Genomic DNA, 7,867 nt, shown 5'->3' with positions numbered 1-7,867 from the left:
ATTGTCTCACATATTTTTTACATACACATTCACACACACACATACTCAGACATAAATATAATATATTAATAGATTTCTTATTATAAATATAGTTTATGGTTTTGGAAAGAGTCTCAGAAATGAAAAACAGTAGAATTTAGATGAAAATTATGTACAATTTTATGATTTAAGGATTGACGGTGTAACAAATGGCCTCTTTTTCCAATAATTTGTATGTTCTTAATAAAAACTTTAGTAAACTATTTACAGATTTTTTTTTATACTTTAGGTACACAATCTTGCATTGAAACTGTGTTTTATATTCTGTCATAAAAAGTGTGACATTTGTCTCTGTATCATGGTGTGCCACTGCTACCACATCGTTTAGAAGTCTGTGATAAGGGAATTCTGAGTTTGAGGCTAACATGGACTACATGGTGGGACTCTATCTCAAAAAGTGAATTGGTTTATGGGTTGCAGCATACATCACAAGTTCTAAAGAAGCTTGTGTTATCATTCACTTATATAGATACATATAATAGGGATGGTAAAAACTTAACTGAAATTACCAGTTTACTCTGAATCTAGGATTTTAAAATTATCATGTGTACATATATTTATGGATGCATGTTGAGTCATTTTACAACAAAACTCAAGTTTCTATTGAAATGAAGGAAAAGCAAGACTAATGTCTTACATTACTCTTTGCTGACTTTCCAATGCCTTAAAATGCTGACATGGCTGTCTTTCAGTGTGGACTGAGAAACAGGCCTCTGCATACTGTTTTCCTGAAACCAGCTACGTGCTATCATTTAGATGTAAATTTGCCAGAAAATGAACATTTAGCAATGAATCTCATTCTCTTATGGTTCCCATTCCTTATCAAAAAGATTTACCACATGTTAAAATTTTCAACAGAAATTTCTCTCTTCTAGGCAAGTGCTATTTCAAACCCTTTCATTCTCTGAAGTTTTATTTGATTTGCACATTACAAAATTGTGATGCGGAGGGACTCAGACCCCATGGCGACTCCAGAGGCCAGCGGCAGCGGCGGGAATGACGAGAGCTGCGACCCCTCCGTCACCTACTACCAGCTGGAAGAGGTGGTGAAGCGAAACTCCGCGGAGGAGACGTGGATGGTGATCCACGGGCGAGTCTACGATATCACCCGCTTCCTCAGCGAGCACCCTGGTGGGGAAGAGGTTCTGCTGGAACAAGCTGGTGCTGAAGCAACAGAAAGCTTTGAAGATGTTGGCCACTCCCCTGATGCCAAGGAGATGCTAAAGCAGTACTACATTGGTGATGTCCATCCGAGTGACCTTAAACCTAAAAGTGGTAAAAAGGATCCTTCACAAAGCAGTACATGCAAAAGTTGCTGGGCATATTGGATTCTCCCTGTGGTGGGCGCCATTCTTGTAGGGTTCCTGTATCGTCACTTCACGACCGACAGCAAATCCTCCTGAGGTGACCATATTGGAGTGTGGGAGCGCATGCTTCTGGAGCGAGAGGTAGACACTTACTGTGGAGGCTGCAACGATGCTCCCTCCTTAAATCCGCCAGCTGTTTTCCTCCCCACTTGGAGTCAAGATGGTTGACCAGATATCTATCCTCCTCAATCTAGGATCAGGGTCCTTCACCAGCCAGAGCCTGATGCCCAAAGCACCTACTCACATTGTGTCCTTGCTAGGGTTTCTTCTCACTGGCTTCTACTTGTTTTCTTCATTTCAAGAGTTTATGCCTATGATTAGAGTTCCGATGTTGTAGTGACATGGCCTTTGGGGACAATATATGATTTCCCATACTTTGACTTCGCATTAGATATATTTAAGAGAACAGCACTCTAATTTTGAATCTTTTCCCATTTTTCTTTTAAGTAAGTTTATTTTTAAATTCTGATTAACTTTGTCTTTATCATAAGGAGTTTAATTCATGAAGATATGTCTCTCTTATTTGAAACACAGCTACCAAATGATCTTATTTATGATTTTTAAAAGTAAGGGACCGAAAGATAAGTCATTGGATAAAAGCAATTGCCACAAAGCCTGATGACCTGAGTTTGATTTCCTGGACCCACACGGGTAGAAGGAGAGAAGCAATTACCAAAAGCTGTCCTCTGACCTCCACAGACATGCTGTAGCCCTAGTGTACACACACACACACCTGTTTATACACACAGGTGCACACATTCAGACAGAACACACATAGGCACAAGTGTACACTAAACAAATGTAATTTTAAAAAAGAATACAAAAAATAAAAATTTAAAAAAAACAAAACAAAATTGTGATGCAACAGTTAGATACATTTCCAGCTAGATAATAAGAGAATTGTACCTTCCTACGTCAACCTATATTGGATAGGAACCCAAATTCTTACATGTAAGCTTTTAAAGTTTTCAAATTCAAATATAAAAACATTTGAAATAAAAAGACAGGCACATCTTATGTGTTTTATGCAGGATGACCCAGAAAAGTTTATCTTCCTAAATCTCCATTGCGCTAAATATCAGATAATACATTAGTTTTATGTTTCTCAGAATGTTCTGTCAGTTACATAATTTGTTTTTTATTTTATTTTTTTATTGATATTTATTGAGCTCTACATTTTTCTCTGCTCTTCTCCTTGCCTCTCCCTTCCCCTCTTCAATCCTCCCCCAAGGTCTATATGCTCCCAATTTACTCAGGAAATCTTGTCCTTTTCTACTTTCTACTTCCTATGTAGATTAGATCTACATAAGTCTTCCTTAGTGCCGTATTGTTGTCTAAATTCTTTGGGATTGTGGTTTGTAGGCTGGCTTTCTTTGCTTTATGTTTAAAAACCACCTATGAGTGGGTACATGTGATAATTGTCTTTCTGTGTCAGGGTTACCTCACTCAAAATAATGTTTTCTCTAATAATTTATTCATCAATATATCAATATTAGCTTAGTTATACAATACTCGACAAAATAATGAAGTGAGTGAGGGATCTTAGGATCAACAGGTCATAAACTTGACATTTCAGCCAAAACAGATGCTGCATGGCTACTTCAAGAGAGTAGACACTCAGAGAACCCTGTGCATAGTCAATGAAGAATACAAAGAATTTATTGAGATTGAAACAAAGAGAAATCATCATTATAGACAATGAGTCTCTGTTATGTTATTAAGTATTAGTTCTTTAAGGAGGGGTTGCCAACTCACCTTTATCATACCTACAGCTGCTACCTGTGACTACAGCATGATGCTCACAGCTCCCATGAAGCAAGCCTCAGGTACTTCAGGAAGGAGGCTAACACATTTTGGCACCTCCATGTCATGCATGATGAACATGCCCTCTTCTTGTGAATTCTTAGGAGAGCCTGACACACAAGATTTCATAAATTATACAATACAAATATCCAATGGATTGGATATTGTCTAGAATGACAGGACTTTTTTCCTCTTCTCATTTTGAACAGAATCTAGCTTGGGCTCTGCCGGTACTCATAGCTTTGAACATTTAAGTTTGGCCCTAAAATAGAATTTTTTTATGATTAGATTTTTACATCTTGTATGAGGCAGTACAGACTGGATATATACATCATTGGCTTTAAATCCTACATGGGAATCCAGTGAAAACCAATAATAACAATTATTGACTGAATCAAAAACTCTCTGAGTGACTGGTTGACGGACATGTTCCGTCTTGAAATAGAAATTAAGCAAAATATGAGAGAATTCTTTTGCCTCAAGCAGGCAAAATTAAATTACACTGGGGTCCCTTTGAGCATGCAAGCTATAGAGAAATATAATTTTAGTGGCTTATGAGAAGCCCTGACTGTCTGGGTAATACAATCCCTTCCTCTTACATAGAACATATTCTGCAGTCAGTTGCTTAACTACTAATCTACCTATTGTTCTATGTGTTGCCTCATTCCTAATAATATGTGGATAACCAGGTGAAATATTATTCAAAAATTACTTTAAAATGACAAAATCAAATGAAACAATAAGCTAGGTTTTGGTCCTGTGTCAATGGAATTCCTCTCAAATTTTCAACATGTTCAATATTTTGTTTAGTCTAATTACTGAAACAATTAAACATTGGTAATTTACAATATGAAAAGTTGAAATAATTAAAGTCAGAGGTACACAGAAAAGCCTTTTGACGATCATTAATTTAAAAAAGTGCACACGGAGCCATGAGGTTTCTGCTTTCCTAGTTTCTTCTGACATACTACTGAAAAGTGATGTAACCATGTACTGCTCTCCTCCGTGTTACAGAGCCCCTGGGCCCTCGATCACATATGGGACATCCTTGGGGGATGGAGGTGGGTATTGAGAAGAGGGTACACCAAGAAACTCAGTAGAGACAGTTCTGTTGTTGCTCCTTCCGCCAGCCAAGATTGCAGATGTGCACCATCATGCCCAGCTGGAATTTTCACCTGGTATCAACAGCATCCTTCCCTGGAATAGCTCTAGCACATGCAAGCCACACAAAGTAATAAGGAAATTCATGACAATGCTGCCAGTGTGTGCTAATTAACTGTTGATTATATGTAATGAGGGACACTCAAAAGGCAGGAGTGAATGAAACCATGTGAACATTAACAGTGGCCATCTGGGTGTCTAGCAGAAACTCCTGACTAATGACAAGTGTCTTGCTAAGTCACTGTCATCTCATGTGAATGTAACATAATAACCAAATATGGACCAGAATGAGGGAGATCAGAGAAAGACCTCAAAGAAGGAGATAAAATTACCTTCAGGAAGAGCCTGTCTAGAGAGTAGATGCAGAATGGAAAGGGTTTCAGGAAGGACCCTATACAACACACACTGCTAAACTATCTGGCTGTATGCTGATTCCACTTGTGTGTTTGACTACTGTTTTAAAACAAGAATTGGATAATCTCTCTGACCAATTCTCTGTATGGCAGCCTGAAGCCAAAATGTTTTATTCATGAATAATGTCTTTTTTTAATAAACTATAAAATGTAAAATAATAAAAGTGATATATACCTAATAATGAGTGGGCCAGTAAACCCACCAGGCAGCTTTGCTCTGCAAGTAGAAAAAAGCTGACTTTGTTTAACAAATCTCAGAATTATTAGTCCTGTTTGAAACCCTTTTTATGTCACATCATTTACTTTAATTCTTACTGGTCTGACCATTATCATACATTATGCATTTTCTTTGTGATTGTTGAGAGGGGATTGGTAAGTAAGTGTCCTCTTGAACATATAAAACCTCAGAGCAACCTGAAGTGATGCCCTTACCAGATGGCATTGGAAATGTTGAGGGGCACTGCTGGCAATAGACAGCCTGTAGCTTCTTGATTGACAGCAACCTCCAAGAATTTCTGGAAGGATGTTTCTCCTCCAGGCAAACTAGGAGAGAAGGATTAAAACCAAACATGTGATTGTCTCTGCTGGTTTCTAGACTATATATATCCATGTTCATCAAAGGAAATTCTTTTATAATTAAATAAATAGGAAAAATCTCATATTTGTGAGATTTAAAGTTATCCCAAGAAAGTGAAAGACTAAGTCATTTCTAAATCCTACACTGAAATGCTAACTCTCCTTTTAAAGGATTGTCCAGGTTCTCAAGAGGAAACATGTTAGTAGCTTACATTATGGATTCTATTTAAGGGGCATCTAGCAGCTTCACTAAAATGAAACTCCCTAAACGTGCGCTGAGGAATGCTAACAGTGAAAACTTGAGAGAGGCCCCCTTCCTCTTTGGGAAGAATCCTCAGCCTGGATCTCGCTGATGCTGAGGGTTTAGGTTTGTCAAAAATGTCCTGTGAGGTTCATTCCTGCACTAGCAATCGTCTTGCAAAAGAGAAAAATGGGAATGATACTTATATTAAAAAGTGAAGCCAAGGACAATAGCACTGGGTTTTGATTCTACTGCATGGACTGACTTTGTGGGACCCTGGTTTGTTTGGATGTTCACCTTTATAGACCTGGATGGAGTGGGGAGGACCTTGGACTTCCCTCAGGGCAGGGAACCCTGACTGCTCTTAGGACTAGAGAGAGAGAGGGAGGGAGGGAGGGGGAGGGAAAAGGAAGGCGGGGAGGAAGTGGAAATTTTTAATAAATAAAAAGAAAAAAAAAGAAAGTGAAGATATAGCTAAGTTCTTGGCTCACAGTGTTAAGACCTTGGAGTATGGGACTGACATGCAAATTATTGTGAGAAGTTTCCCCCTACCACATAGTAAGCCCAGGGTGTCATAGTTGTGGTACCTCTAAGCACAAGAAAACCAGTCCAGTTAATAGAGAACTGGGTGAATAAGGTCCCCATTGGTGGTGTTTCATACCAGCAGGAATACATCATTCACCCAGATATTAAGAGGGATGGCATGATGACCAAGCTGTCTGAGTAGGTCTGGAGCAGTGCTGTATTCTCTTACAAAGGTGTTTTATTATTCCCACAATACAATATCCCAAGACACTTAAGCTTTGATGAAAGAAGACATTATATAGTTAGACTAGGCTTGATAAGAATAGGGTTTTCTGACTTGCACAAAGTTTTCAAATATATTTATCAGACTGGAGTTTGGATATGAATTCAACTTTGCTCCCCTTCAGGCAACAGAACAGACTATTATATAGGAAGCAGCTACCCTATGTTGGAACATTCTTGACGGTGCAAAAATGGGGATGCCATTGTCTGACTTGGCTTTTCTCACATTGAGGACACATAGTTGGAATTGTTTACACATAGGACTAAGATATTTTAAGCAATAAAATTAATGAAGCATAAACATGTGACTATGATGTATTTCCTCCAGTTGAAAGGATTCTTCATGACAAACTGGAGAATCTTCAATAGAATTAAGATGATTCTGTGGAGGCAAGGATAGACAAAAAGAATGGATCAAGGCATGATTTTGGATATAATTCCACTAGCAATAGTCAAATCAAGAGTGGCAATACTCAATGAGTCCTGATTTAACAGTTCGGTACCCTGGGAAGGTTGTGTGAAGAGTCAGTGATTAGGACTGAGCATAAGAAGATACAGTGAGTGGAAAGAGGAGACTCTGGACAGTTGGTCAATATTTAGATTTTGTGAGAAGTGCCACAATAGACCATGCCAGCTTTTAGTGAGGCCTGAAAGATTATTTTATGCATATTTTAAAATAATAGCTCTAACTAGCACTGTGAGAACGTAAACTACTGTTTGGAAGAAACCAGTAAGGAAGATACTGTGTTTGTTCAGGAGGTGATCAATAATACTTTTGTTAGTCATGTCATATGAGAGAAAGATACTAAGGTCTGAGAGTCAAGGTAGGGAAATGTTGAATTGTTTTATTATTAAATAAGGGAAGAGGTGTTGTTGGTTGTAGGGATTTACATAGTACCATTCAGTGAAGAATGGGGCACCTTTTTGAGAAACAATAAGTACAGATGTACATTTACAGAGAGACACAAATACTGCATAGACACACACAGACAGATGCACAGAGATACACATGGAGACAAATAGACATGCAAACAAACACATAGATACAGTGTAAGAAATTGATTATCACTTGCAGAACAAGACTGGTTTGACTTCTCAGAAAAGAGCTTTTAGAAGCATTGCTGCAGAACATGAGGACATTACAACAGCTTAAGGGCACTGACTTATTCAGATACATCAAGGTCTCCAACTTCTGAGGAAGAAAAATTCAAACATCTACATTCGAAAGCCCACTTTGTCACAGTGGTTACTTAACTTTTCTGGATAGATAGGCCCAAGAATAACCTTCATATTTACAAGGAGTAGAAGATTTAAGGGCCAAATCTCTCCCACAGTGGGTTTTATTTATTGCATCTAATCATATTGTCTGTTCCACTTTGACCAAGCCATGGTATTCAGAGGGAGGGACAAGGATGAAAAATTTGAGGCAATTCTTTGGTCCCTGGACAAATGGGTTTGAC

General features: G+C 38.2%; 1 pseudogene; it reads left to right on the top strand.

Moving 5' to 3' along the window:
• Positions 1-991: 991 nt before the first annotated feature.
• Positions 992-1,786, top strand: LOC125405729 (cytochrome b5 type B pseudogene; annotated as a pseudogene).
• Positions 1,787-7,867: the final 6,081 nt, after the last annotated feature.

This window comes from Myodes glareolus, chromosome 13 (genome assembly GCF_982192425.1).
Source record: "Myodes glareolus chromosome 13, mMyoGla1.1, whole genome shotgun sequence".
NCBI lineage: Eukaryota > Metazoa > Chordata > Mammalia > Rodentia > Cricetidae > Myodes > Myodes glareolus.
This window is presented reverse-complemented; position numbering and strand designations above follow the sequence as displayed.